The following is an 11,433-nucleotide window of genomic DNA, read 5'->3' as shown; positions in this document are numbered from 1 at the left end:
GGGGGCATCGGTATATTTACACCTAATGAATGTGGTGTGCACTGTCTGGGGGATAGGCATGCTTGAAGGTCTGACTCGGGCAGGGCAAAGGCAATATATATGTAACCTAAACATTTGTACCTCCATAATATGCTGAAATAAAAAACAAAAAAAGGAAAAAGAAAAACACAGTTGGACTAACGTTACCAAATTTTAAATCTTATTTATAAGGCAAAGGCCAAAGGACCCACCTTCTAGTACTACTACACTGCAGATTAGGTTTCACCATACCAAACATTCAAACCATAGCAGTAGTCAAAATACAATTTTAATTTGATCAGGTCCCATTTATTTATTTATTTTTGTAGCTGCTGTGATTGCTTTGGGGGTCTTCTTCATAAATTCTTTGCCTAGGCCGATGTCTGAAAGAGTCTTCCCTACATTTTCTTCTAGGATTCTTAAGGTTTCATGCCTTAGGTTTAAGTCTGTTATCCATCTTGAATTGATTTTTGTAAGAGGTGAGATGTGGGGATCCAGTTTCAATCTTCTACATGTAGCTATCCAATTTTCCCAGCACCATTTACTGAAAAGGGATTCTTTTCTCCAGTGTGTATTTTTGTCTGCTTTGTCAAAGATTAGATGACAATATGCGGATAGTTTCATCTCTAGATTCCCAGTCCTGCCCCAAAGGTCTATGTCTCTATTCTTATCATGCTCTTTTGGTTACTATAGCCTTGTAGTACAGCTTGAAGTCTGGCAGACTGATACTTTCCAGTTTGTTCTTTTTGCTTAAGATTGCTTTGGCTATACAAGGTCTTCTCTGGTTCCATACAAAAGCTTTTGTACAGCCAAGGAAACTATCATTAGAGAGAATAGACAACCTACAGAATGGGAGAAAATATTTGTTCTCTACACATCTGATAAAGGGCTGATAACAAGAATCTATCTAGAACTCAAAAAAATCAACAAAAAAAGTCAAGCAAACCCATCAATAAATGGGCAAAGGACGTGAACAGAAACTTTTCAAAAGAAGATAGAATAATGGCCAGCAAACATAAAAAAAATACTCGACATCTCTAATCATTAGGGAAATGCAAATGAAAATCACAATGACATATCACATAACTCCAGTGAGTTGGCCTTTATCAAAAAATCCCAAAGCAACAAATGCTGGCGAGGATGTGGAGAGATAGGAACAGTCTTACACTGTTGGTGGGACTGCAAAGTAGTGCAACCTCTGTGGAAAAGAATTTTGAGATACCTCAAAGAGCTACAAGTAGAACTACCATTTGATCCAGGAATAGTACTATTAGGCATCTTCCCAAAGGAACAAAAGTCATTCTATAATAAAGACATCTGCACTCAAATGCTTATGGCAGCACAATTCACTATAGCAAGGATGTGGAAACAACCCAGTGCCCGTCAATCCATGTGTGGATTAATAAAATATGATATATGTATACAATGAAATACTACTCAATTATAAAAAACTATGGTGATCTAGCACCTCTTATATTTTCCTGGATAGAGATTGAGCCCATCCTCCGAAGTGAGGTATCACAAGAATGGAAGAATAGGAACCACATGTACTCTCTATCAAACTGGCACTGACTGATCCACCCTAAGGTGCTCACATAGTAGTAATATTCTTTGGAGGTAGAGAGATTGAAGTGAGTAAACTAAATTAGTAAACTGAAATTAGTAAACTGAAATTAGTAAACTAAAATTAGTCCACAACTAATGGATGCGGTGAGCATTGTAGGTGGAGAAGGGCATGCCTCAAATCATGGTTTGGATGTGGCAAAGTCATTACATGTAACCAAAATGTCTGTACCCCCATAATTTCCTGAAATAAAAAAAATACAGTTTTAATGGAGGATGGTTCAATGGTGTGATCTCTTTCTCCCTAAAGATTAACTTTACAAGCAGGCATCTCTCTATAACTGAAGAAAAGTTTAACAAAGTGTGAAAATTAACTTCACAAACAGTCATCTCTCTATAGTTGAAGAAAAATTTAAGGAAGTATCAAGAAAATGTCAGTTTTCCAACATACAGGGCATCTTATTTTGATGCCAATAACAAGATTTAGACAACATGTTCCTTTTTCTTTGCTTTTTATTTATTTATTTTACTTTTTATTTATTTATTTATTTTTAAACGCTAGTAGGAGTGGAGAAGGAACCAAGGAATCCGTAACTGGTTGGGATCAATTAATTGTAAACACCACTGCACTTAGACCAGTTGTACTTTTTTTAAAGCAAACAATTCTATTTGCATAACTTGAAAATTAAGATGTGTAACATCTCATATATAAAAACCAACACTAAAACTTGTTATATATTTAAATAGCTTCAATTTCTCAGCAGAAAGTTTTACAGCTGTCATTCTTTATATATATGTTTATTAAATATGAAAACTTGAACACTTCTGGCATATTAATGGAAAAAATTATTTAAACCATTTTACACCTGATACGTACACTAATTATTTCTTCCTATCTTAGGATAATAAAAAAAATAAATCACTTCTATTTTATGTTCATTCAAATTTGCATTTAATTTCTATTTACATTCATTCAATCCAAAATCAAATAATACAGTAAACTAAACACAAGATGAAAAGCAGAAAAAGTGTTACCCTCACAGCACTCCGAATAAGGCAGCTGAAGAATTTACTCTGAGAGATGCAAAGCCAATTTGGGATAGAAGAAACAACAGTTTAAAGAGCAAACACAAACATAGATGAACTCATCTTTCAGATGTTACTCCAGATAATCCACTGAGATAGTACTTGTGCTGTAGTGTTAAGAATCACACAAGAAAAGTACTGTATTAATCAGCAACAGACCACAGGTTATATGTGACAAATACTTTATGATAGTTTTGTCCAACTTGCTAGTGTCTACTCCTATGAAAAAAGGTAGATGTTTGGACACTGGTATTTTTATTTGAGAAATTAACCATTTTCAAAGCCTCAAAATCCATTCTTCATAAATTCAACATTTCTCATGGGAATAATCTTAGATCTAGCCCTTGTAAACAAGCTAGGAATCATATGTTTAACTAAATATTCAAAATATTTAGATCCTATGTTATATATAAAATCTGAGGCTCAGTATATTATCTAAGATGTATCTTGTTTATAATCATTTATTACCTCCAATAAATAATGTTGAATTTATGGAGCTGTGATTAACAATGTAAAATATTAATTATTGAACTTGAACCAGATTTTTAGAAAAAATTATGTTATTTCTTTTTCCCCTTTAGGGTCTTAACTAATTTCAATCCTTCAAGAAGGATTTTTTCCATACCATTTTTTGAGATAGAAGATAAATTTTGGGCTAGGGGGAGGATGCATGTTTTCTTTGCTTTTTGAAAAATAGTCCAAAGAGATGTAGAACTCAATGCTCAGAAGACTGTATTGTTAAGTACTAAGCATACTATGGCAGAGATAATATCCATTTCCACCTTCTTAATTACCAGAACCCTGTATTAATGGGGAAAACAATGTACCTGGTTAAAAACTACCCTCTGTTGCAGAGAGGGGCAGCCCATAAAATGTAAGTAGAATTGTTATGTGGTACTCCATGGAAGTCTTTCTAAGGGCTACTGATTCAATTGGGAAGTGTGCCCTTTTTTCCCTATCCTCCTTTCCCCTTTTCTGATGCCTAGATTGGTAGAGCTTTAAAAGCCATCTTGGATGATGAGGCAGTCTTAAAAATGGAAGCCATGTTCCATGGAGGAGCAGAGAGTAAAGAAACTTTAGTCTCTGACAACTGTAGACACGCCCCAGCTCTAGAAAACTTATCGCCATACTTGTGTTATGTGAAAAAGAAAATTTCATTGTGTTTAAGGCATTATTGTTTGGCTTTTACATTGCATTTAACCAAACCTAACCCTAGCTAATACACATACCTATACATGAAATCAGAAAACAACAGTTGAAAGGCTTGCTCCAACATATCAAGGGAAAGAAGGTTAATTAATATCAGCAATGTGTATGCTTGCACTACACAAGTATACTTCCAAGTCAAAGTAATTCTGGTCTGCATAAACACATCCATAAACATAATCACAGTTTAATAATACCAGCTTTTCAGAGTGTGGCAAAATTCAATAACAGAAAATTCAGAAACAGAACTTTCATGGCCTGAAGGTTTATGTTACTCCAAAATTCATATATTGAACCCCTAACCATCAATGTGATGGTATTAAGAGGTAGAGCCCTTGATAATTGGGTTTTGAAGAGGCCATGAGAATGGGGTACTCATGATGGGATTAGTGCCCTTTTAAGAAGAGACCAGAAAGCTAGCTGCCTCTCTTTCTCCACTATGTGAAGATACAACAAGAAGGCAGTCATCTCTAATCCAGGAAGAGGACCCTCGCCAGAACCTGACCACGTTGGCACACTGATGTTGGACTTCCCACCATCCAGAACTGTGAAAAATAAATATCTGTTGTTTAAAAAACCAAGTCTATGGCATTTTGTTATAGTAACCTGAGCTCAGACAGAATCATATCAGGATTCAATTCAATTTTATTCTCCCCGAGTGTATTAGACTCAAATGTTACACAGTTTGAAGGAAACTTATTAAGCATCTATGTTAATTTTCTCACTTTAGAAATGAGAAAATTGAAGTGGTCTCCTATAGTCACTCTGTCCCTAAGTTCTGCAAATATTTCTTCCAATATGACAGACTTAACTCTTTTCTTTTTGTCCACTCCTGATGTATCAAAACAACTTTCACCATCTCACTTGTGAACTCCAATCACCTCCTCACTGGATCTCTGCTTCCTTCAGTTAATCCTATACAGCTCTGCAGCAGGTGCACAGGAGAATAATCCTCACAAAATCCTACTTTACCCCAGTGGCTCCTTGTTTAGAGCACTTTCAATGGTACCTGGTGATCTAATCAATCAATTATAGGCATACTTTTCTGTAGCTCTAAATTTCACCCTTCCATGTTCAACTGTGCCCAGAGAAGGTTTATATCAATCTTTAGTACCGCAATGGGCTCAGGCATCAGTCTCAGTAATGGATTCATTGGATTTAATCCTTGTACACTCAAGCAATATTTTGATTTGCTGATGCCAAAATGCTATCTAGTTCTAAAAAAGGATCACATTTGGTAGAAAGCTTTCTTTAATGGAAGAGAAGTACTTGAGCTGTCTCTGGGTGACTGGGATGAGCACAGCTGCCGGACAGAGTTTTGATGAGCCATGAAAAGACAAATAAGCAGGAGAAGGTTGAAACAGGAAAAAAAGACATATTAATAGAACATTGGCAGTGAATGCAAGAACTGTCACTTTCAAGGGGAAATAGGATTTGCTATACTTGCCTTTGATCATGCTTTGTCTTCCAGGTGCTTGTTTCTTTTCTTTGCCAGTTCATCTACCAAGACGAAATCAAATCCCACTATTTTTCCATGAAAACTGCTTCAGTTACTTAGCTCTTCTATTTTCTTCCTCTCCATAGTATATTTTAACTGTAGGAATCATTAACTTGAGGTTTTATTCAATGTATTTTTTTATTATATAGCCTTGTTTAGCAGTTTTATTGTTTGATATATACAAAGCCCATTGCTTCCAAATAACGTTTAAGTTTCTGAGGTTTGGTGGTGTGTCATATATTTTTTTGGTATCACAACAGAGTATGACATATAGAAAGTGCCAAACAGATTGGCTGAGATTATCTAAATGTACTTGAGATTATCACACTATAGACAAAATATATTTAACATATGTAAACTTATACAGGTGTGAAAATTTTTTCCAATGTAACAAACATTCTCTTCAATATAAGTAAATTTGATATGTGAAATATTCCATTAATAAAATTTAGCATTCTGTAGGCATTAAAATATAAACACCCAAATTCTTTAAACCAGCAGAAATTATACTCAACATATTTTTCACTAATAGATTGGCAAGGACTTAGAGATTCTTTGATTACATAAGATTTCTCTTTCATGAAAATTTACTATATATACATCAGCAAGCAGTTTAAATCTGGATGGTTAATCAAATCATGAAAATAGCCTTGTTATGTAATTTTGACAGCTTGATGGTATTCATTAAAATGAGATTCTGCCTGTAATATTACATTTTATAACACCAACAATAGCACATCTTCCTTGCATTATTTAATAAATCTATGAAATCATATTCTATGGATGGATGGGTCCACAGAATAAGGTCCTACATTTAAAAAGTAGTTAATGGATCCTACATTTAAAAAGAAGTTCCTTAGTCAAATATATTTGAGAAAGCTGAGCAGATTTTTCAGTGTCTTTTATATATTAATGTGTATTTTTATTCTCCAAGAAGAAATATATTATGCCATGTTTCCCAAACTACTTCAAACCATGGCTTGCTGTGAGGAAGCCCAAGCTAGCCATGGAGACAGGCTGCATGTAGAGACAGAGATACCTGGAGAAATCCAACTGTTCCAGCTATCCAACTACTGGCACCTGAAATGTAAGTGATGAAGTCATCTTAGATATTCCAGATCCAGCAGATGTGATGTGGAGAGGAATCAAGTAACCTGACCAATAGCTAGAACCACATTCCAGACTTATGGCCCCAGAACAGCCATGTCAGCCTTTTCCAGCCATTCAAACCACTTCAGCTGTAACCTTAGTTATTGTGAAGCATAGATGAGTCAGCTCCACTGTGCCCTGTATGATGAATTCCTGACCCCAAATTAGAGAAAATGATACAAATCTTGTTTTGTGCCATTTGAGTTTAAAGTAATATGTTACACAGCAACAGATAACTGGACAGGTTTAATAAGATAAATAAAAGTGTTGAGCTTGCTACTTGACATAAAATGGATGTCATTAATGTTAGCTTCCTTCTGTTTTTTTTTTTTCCCCAAAGGACTTCCATCATGTGGCATATGTGCCCAAGATTGCTGATATTCTTATGAAGATCCTGACATTGAAGGAAAATAAAGTGGTGGCAGACGAAAAGTCAAAACGCCAATTATTTATAAAACACCAAAACATAGGTATAGTTGTGGAGTGACTATCCCAGTGAAGGAAGGCCTATTTTATTTTATTTTTAAATTTAAAGAAATAATTTTATTGTGTATATTTGAGATTTACAACATGATGTTATGAGATACACATAGATGTTAACAGTAAAATGGTTACTATAGTGAAGCAGATTAACCTATCTGTCATCTCCCATAATTACTTTTTGTGACAAGGGTAGTTAAAGTCTACTAATTTAACAAAAATTCCTAATGCAATACAATTTTATTAAACATAGTCCTCAGGTTGTACATTAGCTCTCCAGACTTGCTCATCCTACATATCTTCTACTTTGCATTCTCTGTCCTTCATCTCCTCATTTCCTCACCTTAGCCCACCATCCTGATAACCACTGTTTTATTCTCTATCTCTGTATATTTGACATTTTCCCTTTTTTGGTAAAGATTCCACTTATAAGAGAGATTGTGTAATATTTTTCTTGCTGAGTCTGACTTATTTTACTTTGCATGATGTAAGGGTCTATTTTAAAATTGACCAAAGCTCAGTTATTCTTAACAGACTGTAAATTATCCTCATCTACTTTCTGTATATTTGTAGTGATTTTAAAATATGTCGGCAAATTTTTTTGCTTCTCCTCCCATTGAGAGGTTGAATCTATGTCCCCTTTCCTTGAGAATGGGTGGGATTTTGTGACTGTTTTGACCAATAGAGCATGGCAGAATTAATGCTATGTGACTTTTAAGGCTAAGTCATAAAAGATGATTCAGCTTATACTTTATGAGCTGCAATATTTGCTCTTGAAGCTTTTAGCCATCATTAACTGCCTGATAGTTACAAAGAAGCCCAAACTAGCCCATATGGAGAGACATGAACAGGCCCAGACAATGAAGAATGAGAGATGCCTGAGCAGTCCATAAATGCTTCAATATCCAGGTTCAATCATTGTCTGACTGCAGCCACATGAGAGATTCTAAGCCAAAACCACCCAAACTAGCTCTTTCCTTAATTCCTGGCCCACAGAAACCATACGAGATAATAAAAGCAATTGTTCTTTTAAGTCACTAAATTTTGTGGTGATGTGGGAGTAATAGCTAATGGAAATTGTATTCATTTAAATACATTAGGAAAATAGTAGACTCTGTTGTGTTATGATCACCAAATGGTGCTTATTTTCCTCCTTTTTTGTGTGATTCTATTAAATTGGATCCTTTTTTTTTTTTTTACCATTCAACTACTTGTGGATTTAAATAACAAATACTCACAAGTGAAATGCCACCATATGTAGACCTTATCCTGTGACAAATTAAGCTAGCTAAACTTGCAAAAACAGTTTCCACTTTCCTACTTATTAAATAGCAAGTCAAAGTGCATATTTTTTCTATTTTCAGACACTCTGATCTTTATTTGTTTTTTTTGTTTGTTTGTTTGTTTAGACAGGGTCTTGCTCTGTAGCTCACTGCAACCTCAAACTCCTGGGCTCAATTATCCTCTTGTCTCAGTTTCTGGAGTATCTGGGAGTTCTATTTTTAGTAGAGACGGGGTCTCATTCTTGCTCAGGCTCGGGTAGAACTCCTGAGCTCAAATGATCCTCCTACATAGGCCTCCCAGAGTGCTAGGATTACAGGCATGAGCTTCCATGCCTGGCCCTATTATGTCTTAAAGTGGATACATTCTTCCCCTGAGTATTAAGACTTCTAGCAGAGCAGAGTCAAAAGTTTGTGGACACAAGAGAAAAATAATTTTCAAGATGCTGCTATTCACATTTTTTATTTTTTGGTTCTTATCCAGGATAACATGAACAAAAGCACTCATTTTATCCCTCTCTGTGCCATCTATTAGCCTATTCTATATCACCACTGAAAAGTGAATATTTTGGAGGTCCTTGAATGAAAGAAATTTCAAGGGAGGGTAGATAAATACTTAAGGGCCAGCTGGAATAGTCTCTTAGGTTGGATGATTATCTTTTTAATTATTTTTCTTTTTTTTCCAGGTATTCTGTTAAGTATTTAAGGGTATTTATTCTCTCAAGACTAATGTGTGTGTGTGTATAAACTTTTGGCAAGATTGATGAAGATAAAGAAAAGATAGAAACAATGTTAACAACAATAAAGGATGCAGATATTAAAAAGATTATAAAATGATGTTATGAAGAACTTTGCCCAAACACTTCAAAATCTAGGTAAAATATTTAAATTCCTAGGAAAATGTCTTAGTCCATTTTGTACTTCCATACAAAATATCTGAGACTGGGTAATTTGTGATGAACATAAGTTTATTTATCATAGTTATGGAAGCTGGAAAGTCCAAGATCAAGGGGCTGGTATCTGGTGAACACTTTCTTGCTCCATCATAGCAGGGCAGAAGGCATCACACAGCAGGAGAGCAAATAGAGCGAGAGGGAGGGAGAGGGAGGCAAAGAAAGAGAAAGAGAGAGAGAGAGAGCACACTCACGTGCACACAAGAGGTGGAACTCACAGCCTCAACCCCTTTTATAAAAGAATGGCTCCATGAGAGGGAGCCCTCATGACCCAAACACCTCCCATTAGGCCCCACCTCCCAAAAGTGTTACATTGGTGATTAAATTTCCAGCACATGCTTTTGAGGGGACACATTCAAAGCAAAGCAGAAGATATAATCACTAAAATTGACACAAGAAATAAAATGCTTAAATCAGTAGTTAAAAAACTCTTCTCACAAAGAAGACACAAGGCCAACATAATTTTGTAGGACATTTCAATAAACTTATAAAGAACAAATACACTTATATCACCAATTCCGGGGAAAAATTCTCCAACTCTTTTTATGAGACCAGCTTAAGTTTGATTTCAAAACCTGTCTCTGATGGTATGAGAAAGGAAAGTTATAGTGCTACCTCATTGATTAATACAGATTCAAAATTCTAAATAAAACATTATCAAATAGAACACTATAATAATACAGTATGACCAATTGGGTTTTTCCTAGCAATGTGAAGTTGGTTTAAATAGAAAACTATAATTAAAATGTTCACATTAGCAGATTAAATAAAAAGTTTTATAATCCTCTGACTATATTTGAAAAATTATTTAATGAAATTCAAAAACCATTTCTGATAATAAAAATTATTAAACTAGGAACATAAGGGAACTCCATTAACCTAATAAAGAGCATTAAAAAACTTACAGCCAACTTTACACTTAATGTAAGAATATTGAAAGCATATTCTTAAAGAGCAGGAAGAAGATAAGGACCTCTGTTATCAGCACTTCTATATTTGGAATTGTCCTAACCAGCACAGTAAGGAAAGGAATTAAAAGCATAAGGACTCAAAAACAATAAATAGAAAAGTTGTTTCTCTGCAATGAGACTATAGTCTCTATAGAAAACTTAATTTATTAGAATTTATAAATAATTTAGCAAAGTGCCAGGATCTAAAATTAGTACTCAAGAAATTGAATTTGTAAGTTGCCATTATACAAAGCTTCATTCAAAATAAATCATAGACCTAAATGTAAAGCATAAAGCTATAAAAATTCTAGAAGAAAACATAGGAGAAAATCTGTATGACATTAGGTTTGGCAATGAGTTTTTAGATATGACATCAGAAGCATGGCCCATAAAGGGAAAAAGTTGATAAATTGGACTTTTTCAAAATTAAGAACATTTTTTCTATGAAAGACGTGATTACTAGAATGAAAAGAAAAGCCATAGAAAGGGAAAGTATTTGCAAATCACATATCTGATAAAGAACGTGTACCTGGAATATATAAAAAACACTTAAAAGTTGACAAGAAAACAAACAACTCAATTTTTTTCCTTTTTTTTTCAGCATATTATGGGGGTACAGATATTAAGGTTTCAAAAAATGCCCTTTTCCCCCCTCCCCTCACAAGTCTGAGTTTCCAGCGTGACCATCCCCCAGATGGTGCATGTCTCACTCATTTTGTATGTATATACCCGCTCCCCACACCCCTCCCACCTGCCCAATACCCTATTACTGTAGTACCTATGTGTCCACTTAGGTGCTGCTCAGTTAATACCAGTTTGGTGGTGAGTATATGTGGTGCTTGTTTTTCCATTCTTGGGATACTTCATTTAGTAGGATGGGTTCCAGCTCTAACCAGGAAAATATAAGATGTGCTATATGTTTCTTAGAGCTGAATAGTACTCCATGGTATACATATACCACATTTTATTAATCCATGGGCAAAAGATTTGATAAGACATTATACCAAAGAAAATATATGCTGGCAAATAAGCATACAGAAAGATGCTCAGCAACATTTTGTCATCAGGAAAATGAAAATTAAAATGACAATGAGATACCAATATACACCTATAAGATTGTCTAAAAGAAATAACTGGCAGTACCAAATGCGGTGAGCATGCAGAGTGACCTGAAGACTCATTCATTACTGGTCAGAATGCCCAATAGTATAGCCATTTTGGAAAACAGTTTGGCACTTTGTTATAACATT

This window comes from Microcebus murinus, chromosome X (genome assembly GCF_040939455.1).
Source record: "Microcebus murinus isolate Inina chromosome X, M.murinus_Inina_mat1.0, whole genome shotgun sequence".
In the NCBI taxonomy this organism is placed as follows: Eukaryota; Metazoa; Chordata; class Mammalia; order Primates; family Cheirogaleidae; genus Microcebus; species Microcebus murinus.
This window is presented reverse-complemented; position numbering follows the sequence as displayed.